We start from the raw sequence: 16,008 nt of genomic DNA, 5'->3' as shown, positions 1-16,008 counted from the left end.
GGGAGGAGCCGCGTCGGCGCGTGCTGGTGACGTACCGCGGCGACAGCGCGCGACAGGTGGACGAGCACTTCGAGCGCGCGCTGCGGCTGCAGTTTCCCGCCAAAACCTCTTCCCGCCAAAACTCGAGCGCCCGCGCTGCCGCCGCCGCCGCTGCCGGCGGCGCGAGACGGCCGTTGGGTGCTGCTGGGGGCGGGGCCAGGAGAGGGGGAGGGGCTGTGAGGAGGGTGGTGGGTGGAGGAGGCGGTGGTGGTGGTGGTGATGGAGGCGACAATGGCGTCGATGCGGGAGATGGAGGTGACCGAGTTGGTTTCTACGGCGCGGGAGCCGCCGAGGGCAACGCCGATGCGTGGAGAGGTGAGGCCGCCGTCGATTTTACCTCAGAAATGTTACGGCTGTTGTTGGAATTAGGTTTTGTTTTTTTTTTATTTGGGGCCGCCCATAAGTGACGTCACGCGATTTTAGCCGATTTATGACCCCCCCCCCCTCGTCACGCGGCGTCACAAAAAGTCAGACCCCCCTCCCTTAATTATGACGTCACAAAGCTCTGCCCCCCCCCCCCCCACAAAAAAAACATGCTTCAAATCGCTTTAAACTATTGTCATCGTCATCATGGATGAGTGGGTGGATGAGTTGGTAAGTGGGTGAGTGGGTGGGCGGGTGAATGGGTGGATGAGTTTGTAGGTGGGTGAGTGGGTGGGTGAGTGGGTGGGTGGGCGGGTGAGTGGGTGGATGAGTTGGTAGGTGGGTGAGTGGGCGAGTGGGTGGGTGAATGAGTGGGTGGGTGAGTGAGTGGGTGGGTGAGTGAGTGGGTGGGTGAGTGGGTGGGCGGGTGAGTGAGTGGGCGGGTGGGTGAGTGGGCGGGTGGGTGAGTGAGTGTGTGGGTGGGTGATTGGGTGGGTGATTGGGTGGGTGGGCGGGTGAGTTGGTGGGTGAGTGGGTGGATGAGTTGGTAGGTGGGTGAGTGGGTGGGTGAGCGGGCGGGCGGGCGGGTGGGCGGGCGGGTGAGTGGGCGGGCGGGTGAGTGGGTGGGCAGGTGAGTGGGTGGATGAGTTGGTAGGTGGGTGAGTGGGTGGGTGAGTGGGTGGGTGGGCGAGTGAGTGAGTGGGTGGGTGGGCGGGTGAGTGGGTGGATGAGTTGGTAGGTGGGTGAGTGGGTGGGTGAGTGAGTGGGTGGGCGGGTGAGTGGGTGGGCGGGTGAGTGAGTGGGTGGGTGGGCGGGTGAGTGGGTGGATGAGTTGGTAGGTGGGTGAGTGGGTGGGCGGGTGAATGGGTGGATGAGTTGGTAGGTGGGTGAGTGGGTGGGTGGGTGAGTGGGTGGGCGGGTGAGTGAGTGGGTGGGTGGGCGGGTGAGTGGGTGGATGAGTTGGTAGGTGGGTGAGTGGGTGAATGAGTGGGTGGGTGAGTGAGTGGGTTGGTGAGTGAGTGGGTGGGTGAGTGAGTGAGTGGGTGGGTGAGTGGGTGGGCGGGTGAGTGAGTGGGCGGGTGGGTGAGTGGGTGGGTGGGTGAGTGAGTGTGTGGGTGGGTGATTGGGTGGGTGATTGGGTGGGTGGGTGATTGGGTGGGTGGGCGGGTGAGTTGGTGGGTGAATGGGTGGATGAGTTGGTAGGTGGGTGAGTGGGTAGGTGAGTGGGTGGATGAGTGGGTGGGCGGGTGAGTGGGTGGGTGGGTGAGTGGGTGGGTGAGTGGGTGGGCAGGTGAGTAGGTGGATGAGTTGGTAGGTGGGTGAGTGGGTGGGTGAGTGGGTAGGTGGGTGAGTGGGTGGGCAGGTGAGTAGGTGGATGAGTTGGTAGGTGGGTGAGTGGGTGGGTGAGTGGGTGAATCAGTTGGTAGGTGGGTGAGTGGGTGGGTGAGTGGGTGGGTGAGTGGGTGAGTGGGTGACGTGGGTGGGTGAGTGGGTGGGTGGGTGAGTGGGTGGGCGGGTGAATGGGTGGATGAGTTGGTAGGTGGGTGAGTGGGTGGGTGAGTGGGTGGATGAGTTGGTAGGTGGGTGAGTGGGTGGGTGTGTGGGTGGATGAGTTGGTAGGTGGGTGAGTGGGTGGGTGAGTTGGTAGGTGGTTGAGTGGGTGGGTGAGTGGGTGGGAGCTGGTAGGTGGGTGGGAGACTGAGTGGGTGAGTTGGTGGGTGAGTTGGTGGGACCTGGTCCTCACAAGGTCATCAGGCCGAGGGAACCTCAGGCTCCTAACCTCTCGACCACCGGCACCGCACTGAGCCCCGGCCCTCAGAAGGACGTCTGCGGCTTGGGCTCTCCAGGCGGCTTCTGGCTTCGGCTTGAGACGGACGGACTGACTCGCGCTCTCAGGGACCCGCCTTATATACTCTCCCTCCCTGAGGGGCGGGGCTCTGGGGGATCATAGCTCCCCCCCAGCCCCCTCCCCTCAGGGGGTTCCAACCGCCATTGGCCGAACCGGTCCGAACCGGTTTCTTCCTCCCTGAGGGGCGGGGCTCTGGGGGATCATAGCTCCCCCCCAGCCCCCCTCCCCTCAGGGGGGTTCCAACCGCCATTGGCCGAACCGGTCCGAACCGGTTTCTTCCTCCCTGAGGGGCGGGGCTCTGGAGGATCGTAGCTCCCCCCAGCCCCCCCCCCTCCCCTCAGGGGGGGTTCCAACCGCCGTTGGCCCGACCGGTCCGAACCGGTTTCTTCCTCCTTGAGGGGCGGGGCTCTGGGGGATCGTAGCTCCCCCCCAGCCCCCCCCCCCTCCCCTCAGGGGGGGTTCCAACCGCCGTTGGCCCGACCGGTTCCGAACCGGTTTCTTCCTCCCTGAGGGGCGGGGCTCTGGGGGATCGTAGCTCCCCCCCAGCCCCCCCCCTCCCCTCAGAGGGGGTCCAACCGCCGTTGGCCCGACCGGTCCGAACCGGTTTCTTCCTCCCTGAGGGGCGGGGCTCTGGGGGATCGTAGCTCCCCCCAGCCCCCCCCCTCCCCTCAGAGGGGGTCCAACCGCCGTTGGCCCGACCGGTCCGAACCGGTTTCTTCCTCCTTGAGGGGCGGGGCTCTGGGGGATCGTAGCTCCCCCCCAGCCCCCCCCCCCCTCCCCTCAGGGGGGTTCCAACCGCCGTTGGCCCGACCGGTCCGCTGGCTGTGGCGTGTGTGTGTATAATCAACTAGTTAATAATTAAAATTAATCAAAAAAATGTGTGCTGCCATAACAATTCTATTAGATTGACATTTATTTAAAGTTGCGCATTTTTACGTGACGTCACATTTCTCACCCCCCCCCCTCCCCCCCACCATCAAAGTCGCCCTCTAGGTAGCTGTGTGTACAGGTAGGTGGGCGTGTCTACAGGTGGGCGTGTCTACAGGTGGGCGTGTCTACAGGTGGGCGTGTCTACAGGTGGGCGTGTCTACAGGTGGGCGTGTCTACAGGTGGGCGTGTCTACAGGTATGAATCTGATTGGTCAACCGTCTCCATTGCCCCGCCCCCCTCTCTCCCCAGGGCTCCACCCACAGGCTCCTCCCCCCTGGTCACGTGACCCCCGAGGGGCGGGGGGAGTGGGGGGTGGGGAGCAGCCCCTCCCCCTCCTGGGGCCCCACAGCCCCTCCCCCTCGTTCCACCCGCTGGCCCCGCCGCACGCGGCGTGGACGCCCGCGACCTTTGACCTGTCACGTGATCCTGGTGAGTGGGTGGTTGGGTGGGTGGTTGGGTGGTGAGTGGGTGGTGAGTGGGTGGGTGGGTGGTTGGGTGGGTGGGTGGGTGGTTGGGTGGTTGGGTGGGTGGTTGGGTGGGTGGGTGGGTGGTTGGGTGGTTGGGTGGGTGGTTGGGTGGTTAGGTGGGTGGTTGGGTGGTTGGGTGGGTGGTTGGGTGGTTGGGTGGGTGGTTGGGTGAGTGGGTGGGTGGTTGGGTGGTTGGGTGGGTGGGTGGGTGGGTGGTTGGGTGGTTGGGTGGGTGGTTGGGTGGTTGGGTGGGTGGTTGGGTGGTTGGGTGGGTGGTTGGGTGGTTGGGTGGGTGGTTGGGTGGTTACGTGGGTGTGTGGGTGGGTGGGTGGTTGGTTGGGTGAGCGAGTTGGCTGGGTGGGTGGGTGGTTGGCTGGGTGGGTGGGTGAGATAGACATGTGAGTGGTGATCAAGGAAGTAGACAAACCCGGTGAGTGAGTGGGCGAGTGAGCGGATGTGTGTGTCTGTGTGTGTGTCTGTGTGTGTGTCTGTGTGTGTGTCTGTGTGTGTGTCTGTGTGTGTGTCTGTGTGTGTGTCTGTGTGTGTGTCTGCGGGCCCGGGTAAAACTTCGTGGCCGGGAGTCGGAGCCTTTCCCTGTACACCTTGGGGTGCGACAGGGATGTCCTCTGGCTCCCACATTATTTAACATTTATTTTGACTCCGTAGTTCGTGAAGCCTTCAATAGCTGTACCAGGGGAATTTCCATTTGGTACAGATATAATGGGAGGCTGATCGACGCCCGGGTGCGATCAAGGGATGGCTCCCTATTGGTCAACCACGTTATGTATGCCGATGATTTGGTAATAGCTGCTCATTCAGAAGAGGAGTTGGAGACGCTGCTGCTGAGACTGGAGTGTGCCACTAAGAGGTGGGGCCTTACCATCAGCCCCACCAAAACTAAGCACCTGCCTGGGTATTTTGTACCATCGGACACTCCACCCCCACAACTCCCAATCGGTGATGGGGCAGTTGTGGAGAGAGTGGAGAGTTTCCCATACCTGGGCAGTGTGCTTATGACCGGCTCCAGTTTATCAGCAGAGGTCTCACTCCGAATCAGTCGAGTGGCAATATCTTTTCATCGGTTGCGTAACGCTGTGTGGAAGCTACCTGGTCTGTCGCTCCGCACGAAGCTTCAGGTCTTCTCGGCCACGGTCATTCCCTCCCTTCTCTATGCTTGCGAAACGTGGACCCCCATAATGGAACATCTTCGCCGGTTAGAAACATTTAGGCTGGCCTGCCTACGATCCATCTTGGGTTTAACCTGCAGGCTGGATTGTGTGAGGAGCTCACAAATCCTTGAAAGATCTGGTCAAAGTCCCAACGGTGAGCTCCTCCGGCAGGCAAGGCTGCGTTGGCTGGGTCATGTAGCCCGCATGCCCAGCCACCGCATGCCCAAACAGCTTTTGTTCGGCCGGATCGAGGGGGCTAAACGGGTGTAGCACGGGCTAGAGAAGAGATGGAGTGACGTGGTACAGGAGGATGTGGAGCTGAGTGGACTTGCCGATGACTGGTACCAGCGGTGTCAAGATCGGCCTCTGTGGAGGAGGCTCGTGAAGGACGCTACTGGGCAGTTGGAGGCAGTCGCCCTCCAACAACAACGGAGGGCGGAGGAGCGACGCTCACAACAACGATCGGAGCGCCGGGTGGCTAAAGCACAGCAAGTTGGCACAGTAGGGGGGCACAGGTGGTGCATCAGCCAGTCATCTCGGTCATCTCGGTCAGTCGACCCGTGGCACCTGCTGGGTCTGCCCCGTGACCTCCTCCTGCCAGCGGGCGTTCGACACTTCACGTGGCAGCCTCAAGGTGCACATGGCCTGGCACAAGCGTCGTGGTGACGTCACCGCCACTTAGTGGCGAATGGCGGTTGTTGTTGTTGTATGTGGGTATGTGGGTATGTGGGTAGGTAGTTGTGGAGAGAGTGGAGAGTTTCCCTTACACGCGTGTCTGTGTGTCTACCCACGTGTCTGTGTGTCCACCCATGTGTCTGTGTGTCCACCCACGTGTGTCCACCCACGTGTGTCTGTGTGTCTACCCAGGTCTGCAGAGGGACAAGGCAGAGGTCTACTGGTACTGAGTGAGGGAGAGGGGTGAGGGGGGGGTGAGGGGGGAACGGAGTGGAAAGGAGTCACAGAATCTGGGACTGGTTCCACACTGGGCTCTCTCTCCCTCTGCCTCCCCCCATCTCTCTCCCCATCATCTCCCCCTCTCTCCCCATCTCCCCCTCTCCCCCCATCTCTCTCCCCATCTCTCCCCCCCTCTCTCTCCCCATCTCCCCTCTCCCCCCATCTCTCTCCCCATCTCTCCCCCCATCTCTCTCCCCATCTCCCCCTCTCCCCCCATCTCTCTCCCCATCTCTCCCCCCCTCTCTCTCCCCATCTCCCCCTCTCCCCCCATCTCTCTCCCCATCTCCCCCTCTCCCCCCATCTCTCTCCCCATCTCTCCCCCCCTCTCTCTCCCCATCTCCCCCTCTCCCCCCATCTCTCTCCCCATCTCTCCCCCCATCTCTCTCCCCATCTCCCCCTCTCCCCCCATCTCTCTCCCCATCTCTCCCCCCCTCTCTCTCCCCATCTCCCCCTCTCCCCCCATCTCTCTCCCCATCTCTCCCCCCCTCTCTCTCCCCATCTCCCCCTCTCCCCCCCTCTCTCTCCCCATCTCCCCTTCTCCCCCCATCTCTCTCCCCATCTCTCCCCCCCTCTCTCTCCCCATCTCCCCCTCTCCCCCCATCTCTCTCCCCATCTCCCCCTCTCCCCCCATCTCTCTCCCCATCTCCCCCTCTCCCCCCATCTCTCTCCCCATCTCCCCCTCTCCCCCCATCTCTCTCCCCATCTCCCCCTCTCCCCCCATCTCTCTCCCCATCTCCCCCTCTCCCCCCATCTCTCTCCCCATCTCTCCCCCCCTCTCTCTCCCCATCTCCCCCTCTCCCCCATCTCTCTCCCCATCTCCCCCTCTCCCCGCATCTCTCTCCCCATCTCCCCCTCTCCCCCCATCTCTCTCCCCATCTCCCCCTCTCCCCCCATCTCTCTCCCCATCTCCCCCTCTCCCCCCATCTCTCTCCCCATCTCCCCCTCTCCCCCCATCTCTCTCCCCATCTCCCCCTCTCCCCCCATCTCTCTCCCCATCTCCCCCTCTCCCCCCATCTCTCTCCCCATCTCCCCCTCTCCCTCCATCTCTCTCCCCATCTCCCCCTCTCCCCCCATCTCTCTCCCCATCTCCCCCTCTCCCCCCATCTCTCTCCCCATCTCCCCCTCTCCCCCCATCTCTCTCCCCATCTCCCCTCTCCCCCCATCTCTCTCCCCATCTCCCCCTCTCCCCCCATCTCTCTCCCCATCTCCCCCTCTCCCTCCATCTCTCTCCCCATCTCCCCTCTCCCCCCATCTCTCTCCCCATCTCCCCCTCTCCCTCCATCTCTCTCCCCATCTCCCCCTCTCCCCCCATCTCTCTCCCCATCTCCCCCTCTCCCCCCATCTCTCTCCCCATCTCCCCCTCTCCCCCCATCTCTCTCCCCATCTCTCCCCCCCCTCTCTCTCCCCATCTCCCCCCTCTCCCCCCATCTCTCTCCCCATCATCTCCCCCTCTCTCCCCATCTCTCTCCCCATCTCCCCCTCTCCCCCCATCTCTCTCCCCATCATCTCCCCCTCTCTCCCCATCTCTCTCCCCATCTCCCCCTCTCCCCCCATCTCTCTCCCCATCTCTCCCCCCCTCTCTCTCCCCATCTCCCCCTCTCCCCCCATCTCTCTCCCCATCTCTCCCCCCATCTCTCTCCCCATCATCTCCCCCTCTCCCCCCATCTCTCTCCCCATCATCTCCCCCTCTCCCCCCCCTCTCTCTCCCCATCTCCCCCTCTCCCCCCATCTCTCTCCCCATCTCTCCTCTCTCCCCATCTCGAGTGGGTGAGCAGTTGAGTGAGTGGGCGAGCGAGTGGGTGGGTGAGTGGGTGGGTGAGTGAGTGGGTGAGTAGTTGAGTGAGTGGGCGAGCGAGTGGGTGGGTGAGTGGGTGGGTGAGTGAGTGGGCGAGTAGTTGAGTGAGTGGGTGAGTGAGTGGGTGGGTGAGTGGGTGGGTGGGTGAGTGAGTGGGTGGGTGAGTGGGTGAGTGAGTGGGCGAGCAGTTGAGTGAGTGGGCGAGCGAGTGGGTGGGTGAGTGGGTGGGTGGGTGAGTGAGTGGGTGGGTGAGTGGGTGGGTGAGTGAGTGGGTGAGCAGTTGAGTGAGTGGGCGAGCGAGTGGGTGGGTGAGTGGGTGGGTGAGTGAGTGGGCGAGCAGTTGAGTGAGTGGGCGAGCGAGTGGGTGGGTGAGTGGGTGGGTGGGTGAGTGAGTGGGTGGGTGAGTGGGTGGGTGAGTGAGTGGGTGAGCAGTTGAGTGAGTGGGCGAGCGAGTGGGTGGGTGAGTGGGTGGGTGAGTGAGTGGGTGAGCAGTTGAGTGAGTGGGCGAGCGAGTGGGCGGGTGAGTGGGTGGGTGGGTGAGTGGGCGGGTGGGTGAGTGGGTGGGTGAGTGAGTGGGCGAGTAGTTGAGTGAGTGGGCGAGCGAGTGGGTGGGTGAGTGTGTGAGTATGTGAGCGAGTGGGTGAGTGGGTGAGTATGTGAGCGAGTGGGTGAGCGAGTGACCGGGTGAGTGAGCAGGCGTGTGGGTGAATGGGCGAGCGGGTGAGTGAATGGGTGAGTGGGTGAGCGAGCGAGCGAGTGAGTTGGCGAATGGGTTCTGTGGTTTTGTGGTTGATGTTCAATAAAGTATATTCATTCTGACAGCGCGTGTGTGTGGTTGTCATCTGTAGCAAAGACAAAGATCCCCCGTGTAGCCTTAACAGACTGTAGGGGCAAGTGCTGTTAGCGAGCACCTATGAAGGCCGGCACAGTGGCACACGAGGGGGTGGGTGGCCAGCACCACGCCCGGCCGCCTTTGTCTCCCCAGTGCTAGCGATGTTTTTACGCACCGCACCAGGTACTCATTCGAGGCTGAGTCGACCTAGGGGAGCGTACGTACACAGCACTGTCACTCACACGCTGTGAACCCCACCCACCCACACGGCCTTCGTGAACCCCACCCACCCACACGGCCACCGTGAACCCCACCCACCCACACGGCCACCGTGAACCCCACCCACCCACACGGCCTTCGTGAACCCACCCACCCACACGGCCACCGTGAACCCCACCCACCCACACGACCACCGTGAACCCCACCCACCCACACGGCCATCGTGAACCCCACCCACCCACACGGCCATCGTGAACCCCACCCACCCACACGGCCGTCGTGAACCCCACCCACCCACACGGCCGTCGTGAACCCCACCCACCCACACGACCATCGTGAACCCCACCCACCCACACGGCCATCGTGAACCCCACCCACCCACACGGCCATCGTGAACCCCACCCACCCACACGGCCGTCGTGAACCCCACCCACCCACACGGCCGTCGTGAACCCCACCCACCCACACGACCATCGTGAACCCCACCCACCCACACGGCCATCGTGAACCCCACCCACCCACACGGCCATCGTGAACCCCACCCACCCACACGGCCATCGTGAACCCCACCCACCCACACGGCCATCGTGAACCCCACCCACCCACACGGCCGTCGTGAACCCCACCCACCCACACGACCATCGTGAACCCCACCCACCCACACGGCCATCGTGAACCCCACCCACCCACACGGCCATCGTGAACCCCACCCACCCACACGGCCATCGTGAACCCCACCCACCCACACGGCCACCGTGAACCCCACCCACCCACACGGCCATCGTGAACCCCACCCACCCACACGGCCATCGTGAACCCCACCCACCCACACGGCCACCGTGAACCCCACCCACCCACACGGCCACCGTGAACCCCACCCACCCACACGGCCGTCGTGAACCCCACCCACCCACACGACCATCGTGAACCCCACCCACCCACACGGCCACCGTGAACCCCACCCACCCACACGGCCATCGTGAACCCCACCCACCCACACGACCATCGTGAACCCCACCCACCCACACGGCCACCGTGAACCCCACCCACCCACACGGCCATCGTGAACCCCACCCACCCACACGGCCGTCGTGAACCCCACCCACCCACACGACCATCGTGAACCCCACCCACCCACACGGCCACAGTGAACCCCACCCACCCACACGGCCACAGTGAACCCCACCCACCCACACGGCCATCGTGAACCCCACCCACCCACACGGCCACAGTGAACCCCACCCACCCACACGGCCACAGTGAACCCCACCCACCCACACGGCCACCGTGAACCCCACCCACCCACACGGCCATCGTGAACCCCACCCACCCACACGGCCATCGTGAACCCCACCCACCCACACAGCCTTCGTGAACCCCACCCACCCACACGGCCACAGTGAACCCCACCCACCCACACGGCCACAGTGAACCCCACCCACCCACACGGCCACCGTGAACCCCACCCACCCACACGGCCACAGTGAACCCCACCCACCCACACGGCCATCGTGAACCCCACCCACCCACACGGCCACAGTGAACCCCACCCACCCACACGGCCACAGTGAACCCCACCCACCCACACGGCCACCGTGAACCCCACCCACCCACACGGCCACCGTGAACCCCACCCACCCACACGGCCACCGTGAACCCCACCCACCCACACGGCCACCGTGAACCCCACCCACCCACACGGCCACCGTGAACCCCACCCACCCACACGGCCATCGTGAACCCCACCCACCCACACGACCGTCGTGAACCCCACCCACCCACACGGCCATCGTGAACCCCACCCACCCACACGACCGTCGTGAACCCCACCCACCCACACGGCCATCGTGAACCCCACCCACCCACACGACCGTCGTGAACCCCACCCACCCACACGGCCATCGTGAACCCACCCACCCACACGGCCACCGTGAACCCCACCCACCCACATGGCCATCGTGAACCCCACCCACCCACACGGCCACCGTGAACCCCACCCACCCACACGGCCATCGTGAACCCCACCCACCCACACGGCCATCGTGAACCCCACCCACCCACACGGCCGTCGTGAACCCCACCCACCCACACGGCCATCGTGAACCCCACCCACCCACACGACCGTCGTGAACCCCACCCACCCACACGGCCATCGTGAACCCACCCACCCACACGACCGTCGTGAACCCCACCCACCCACACGGCCACCGTGAACCCCACCCACCCACACGACCGTCGTGAACCCCACCCACCCACACGGCCATCGTGAACCCCACCCACCCACACGGCCGTCGTGAACCCCACCCACCCACACGGCCATCGTGAACCCCACCCACCCACACGACCGTCGTGAACCCCACCCACCCACACGGCCATCGTGAACCCACCCACCCACACGACCGTCGTGAACCCCACCCACCCACACGGCCATCGTGAACCCACCCACCCACACGGCCACCGTGAACCCCACCCACCCACACGGCCATCGTGAACCCACCCACCCACCCACACGGCCTTCGTGAACCCCACCCACCCACACGGCCACCGTGAACCCCACCCACCCACACGGCCTTCGTGAACCCCACCCACCCACACGGCCATCGTGAACCCCACCCACCCACACGGCCATCGTGAACCCCACCCACCCACACGGCCATCGTGAACCCCACCCACCCACACGGCCTTCGTGAACCCCACCCACCCACACGGCCTTCGTGAACCCCACCCACCCACACGGCCACCGTGAACCCCACCCACCCACACGGCCATCGTGAACCCACCCACCCACCCACACGGCCATCGTGAACCCACCCACCCACACGGCCACCGTGAACCCACCCACCCACACGGCCATCGTGAACCCCACCCACCCACACGGCCACCGTGAACCCACCCACCCACACGGCCATCGTGAACCCACCCACCCACACGGCCATCGTGAACCCCACCCACCCACACGGCCTTCGTGAACCCCACCCACCCACACGGCCTTCGTGAACCCCACCCACCCACACGGCCACAGTGAACCCCACCCACCCACACGGCCATCGTGAACCCCACCCACCCACACGGCCACAGTGAACCCCACCCACCCACACGGCCATCGTGAACCCCACCCACCCACACGGCCACAGTGAACCCCACCCACCCACACGGCCATCGTGAACCCCACCCACCCACCCACACGGCCACCCACCCACACGGCCATCGTGAACCCCACCCACCCACACGGCCACAGTGAACCCCACCCACCCACACGGCCATCGTGAACCCCACCCACCCACACGGCCATCGTGACCCCACCCACCCACACAGCCACCGTGAACCCCACCCACCCACACGGCCTTCGTGAACCCCACCCACCCACACGGCCTTCGTGAACCCCACCCACCCACACGGCCTTCGTGAACCCCACCCACCCACACGGCCATCGTGAACCCCACCCACCCACACGGCCATCGTGAACCCCACCCACCCACACGGCCACAGTGAACCCCACCCACCCACACGGCCATCGTGAACCCCACCCACCCACACGGCCATCGTGAACCCCACCCACCCACACGGCCATCGTGAACCCCACCCACCCACACGGCCACCGTGAACCCCACCCACCCACACGGCCATCGTGAACCCCACCCACCCACACGGCCATCGTGAACCCCACCCACCCACACGGCCATCGTGAACCCCACCCACCCACACGGCCACCGTGAACCCCACCCACCCACCAACTCACCCACCCACCCACACGGCCATCGTGAACCCCACCCACCCACACGGCCATCGTGAACCCCACCCACCCACATGGCCACCGTGAACCCCACCCACCCACCAACTCACCCACCCACCCACACGGCCATCGTGAACCCCACCCACCCACACGGCCATCGTGAACCCCACCCACCCACACGACCGTCGTGAACCCCACCCACCCACATGGACATCGTGAACCCCACCCACCCACATGGACATCGTGAACCCCACCCACCCACACGGCCACCGTGAACCCCACCCACCCACACGGCCTTTGTGAACCCCACCCACCCACACGGCCATCGTGAACCCCACCCACCCACACGGCCATCGTGAACCCCACCCACCCACACGGCCGTCGTGAACCCCACCCACCCACACGGCCATCGTGAACCCCACCCACACGGCCTTCGTGAACCCCACCCACCCACACGGCCATCGTGAACCCCACCCACACGGCCTTCGTGAACCCCACCCACCCACACGGCCACCGTGAACCCCACCCACCCACACGGCCACCGTGAACCCCACCCACCCACACGGCCATCGTGAACCCCACCCACCCACACGGCCATCGTGAACCCCACCCACCCACACGGCCTTCGTGAACCCCACCCACCCACACGGCCATCGTGAACCCCACCCACCCACACGGCCATCGTGAACCCCACCCACCCACACGGCCTTCGTGAACCCCACCCACCCACACGGCCATCGTGAACCCCACCCACCCACACGGCCTTCGTGAACCCCACCCACCCACACGGCCGTCGTGAACTGTTGTGTCCTAGCCTTCTTCCATCATTGATATATAATGAATGAAAACACACCAAAGCGCAGCAAACTGCAAAACACCAGGTGTTGTAGTAATGAACGGGAGGAGGGCTAAGATGGCAGAATTGCAGCCTTGCTTCAAGGCAAATAATAGGGCAGTGTCGACTCGAAGCAGAGGCGCCTTTGTCTGGATCACGGCCACAGAAGGCCGGGGGGGTCATCACTGATTGTGTGTCAGGGATTTCGAGCTAATTGGAACACGTGCACACAGAGAGGAGAAACACGCCTTGTTCTCTGCAGCTGAAAGAGCCAAGATAAACTCAGCTCAAGGTTGTGTACACAGGAGAGGGGGCTGATTAACAACCACTGCACGTCTGAACGTGAGGGGGCCTTGTCCTGGAATTAATCACCCTCCCAGGACAGAAGGTTGGATGACCACAGTGAGACGAGAATAAGGGTGTTGCGTCACTCTCAAGGTTGCAGGCTCAGCTGAACAGCGAGGCTGCGGGGGCCGCCGGGAGTTCGAGTTTGCCTAGTTAAGTCAAAAAGCTCAATTATTCTGTATTGCTATTAAAGTCACGTTAAAGTCGGAATTTAACAACAGGGTAGGCTCGACCCGAAGCATAACGAGATGAATCACCATCAGGTCGAAATAAAATACATAATAAAAGAGCGATGTTAAATCCAGGGTCGGAGAGAAAGGGAGATCCCGGCCGTCTTTGTATCCCCGCAGCGCGGGATAGGAGTGTATACGCTCGGGGAAACACCTCCACTTGAGTCAAGCGCCACGATGGGAAATGACAGACCCTAGGTTAAATACAGAATCATAACTGGGAAATGGTAAGGGACAAATGTTAAAACTTTTAATCATTTCTTCATGCGTCAGCGAGGGTCGGGGGGAGTGTGCCCCTCCCTCCAGGTGGTGCAACACGGACAAAGATGCCTGTGAGACGGTTTGTAACGTCTGTGTTTTGGTTCATGAAGAAGGCCAACCAAGAGATAAATCGCACCCAGACCGAGAGACGACCTCGAGGCAATTTGTAACACCTGACTGTTTGCTCGTGGATTTTATGGAGGGAATATGACAACGGAATATGCCGTGGGTGATGCACACAAGGACACACGGACGTACGGACACACACATGAACACACCTACACACGGACAGATCCTGACACAGTAAATCAAAAGGAAACCCCGCCTTGTGGGCAGGGTCCAAAGGGATTTTTCGGCATAAAAGAAAGGACTCTGAGCATTGGAAACCAGTTCGACCAGGAGAGTCAACTCATCACGAGTGCGACCAACGGGTCGACTCATGAGCGAGCTCGACCGGAAGGGTCGGCTCGACTCATCAGCCGAGTTCGACCAGAAGGGTCAACTCACCAGCCGAGTTCGACCAGAAGGGTCAACTCACCAGCCGAGCTCGACCAGCGGGTCGGCTCGACTCCTCATCTTCAGCTCGACCGAGCGGGTCGACTCAAGGGCGAGCTGCGACTAACGGGTCGGCTCGACTCTTCAGCTTCTGGGACTCAGCCGAGTTCAAACGGCTCTCGGGGCTCGACTCAAGCGGCTCCCCATCTCCTCTGCAGGCGGGCAAGACCCGCTTGACAGCTCAACCTCTGCCGAGTCGGTTTCCCTGCTGCCGCGAGAATCGCGGTTTGGCGACGACGCTGCGAGCGAGCTGTGGGCGCCACCTACCGACCGGGTTCCGAATTACGACAGCGTGTCAACGGACATCCGAACCAAGTTCACCACGGCGACAGGGGAGCGATTAATACGTATGACGCGCACCGCCCCCTCACCACACGACCACCAGGCGTTTGTTTGACATAAAGAACCGACTCCGAACATTGACTATTCAAGACAACTCTTACCACTCAAACACACTCGAACCCATGAGCCGTCCGTGGCTGTGAAGAAAACACTCGAGACCGAGTGATGGCCATCCGTCGTTTATAAGAGTATTCGTAATTTTATCTTTAATATTTAGTGGGCTGTACTCTTAATCGCATAAATTCCCAACAGATCCATCAATACGAATTGATTCTTGGCACCTCCTTCCGCCGAGCAACGCTCACGTGGGGAGTGGTGGCCCACCAGATCCTTAACAGGTGATCTGGTCCCCAATTAGTAAACTCTGTATAAGATAACGATCTTCGGAAAAGGAGCGCTGTCGCAGGCCTTTACTCCGAGCCATTCTGTTGTCAGATAACCTGCCGATGTATCTGTTGAGATTGGTGCCTTTAAGAATAATAACTGTCTTGATTGTGTTTTTATCGCCGTATAATCTTTCAAGTATAATCATTCATTAACGTTAAGGTTTTCTTAGCATAGTATTTGCATGTTTTAACGACTCTCTCTCTCACTAACAACCATCGCGTTATGCGGGATCTATGTGCCGTTGTAAAGTGAAATCAGACAATCGTTGATGATACTGTATTGATGCCGTATTGACGTTCCGGGATTGAGAGTTCGCATACTATATCATAGTTGAGGTTGAATTAGTAATAAATTGATTAATACAGAAGTGGTTGTGTGATTCTTTCCTGAAATTTATGCATAAGATCTGCTTCTGCGTTGAGATCTGAACTTGGTGACCTTAATAAACACACTAACACAGACTCAGTAAATGTTAAAGCGATAACGGGGTGAACCGGGGACCTAAAGATAAGCGAGAATGAGACGAACCTAGACAACGATGCCGAGTTAATCTAAGTTAATCTTGCATACTTACACCACACCTGCATAACTGCATACGATTAATTGCCTTATTCCGATCGATAACCCACCCTCGTCACCGAGGCGGGGTCTGGTTATCATAACGACTTGCATCATCATAATTACACCCACTCGCATAATTACT

The 16,008-nt window shown here is 61.9% G+C and overlaps 1 long non-coding RNA gene across 1 annotated transcript; it reads left to right on the top strand.

Annotated features, from left to right (window-relative positions):
• Positions 1-249: 249 nt before the first annotated feature.
• On the top strand, positions 250-5,854 carry LOC144954135 (uncharacterized). The gene is made up of 3 exons (XR_013641062.1): positions 250-354; positions 3,431-3,610; positions 5,685-5,854. It is a non-coding gene; the product is annotated as an uncharacterized LOC144954135 (long non-coding RNA).
• Positions 5,855-16,008: the final 10,154 nt, after the last annotated feature.

The sequence above is a fragment of the Lampetra fluviatilis genome, unplaced genomic scaffold (genome assembly GCF_964198595.1).
Source record: "Lampetra fluviatilis unplaced genomic scaffold, kcLamFluv1.1 SCAFFOLD_174, whole genome shotgun sequence".
NCBI classification, from domain to species: Eukaryota; Metazoa; Chordata; class Hyperoartia; order Petromyzontiformes; family Petromyzontidae; genus Lampetra; species Lampetra fluviatilis.
This window is presented reverse-complemented; position numbering and strand designations above follow the sequence as displayed.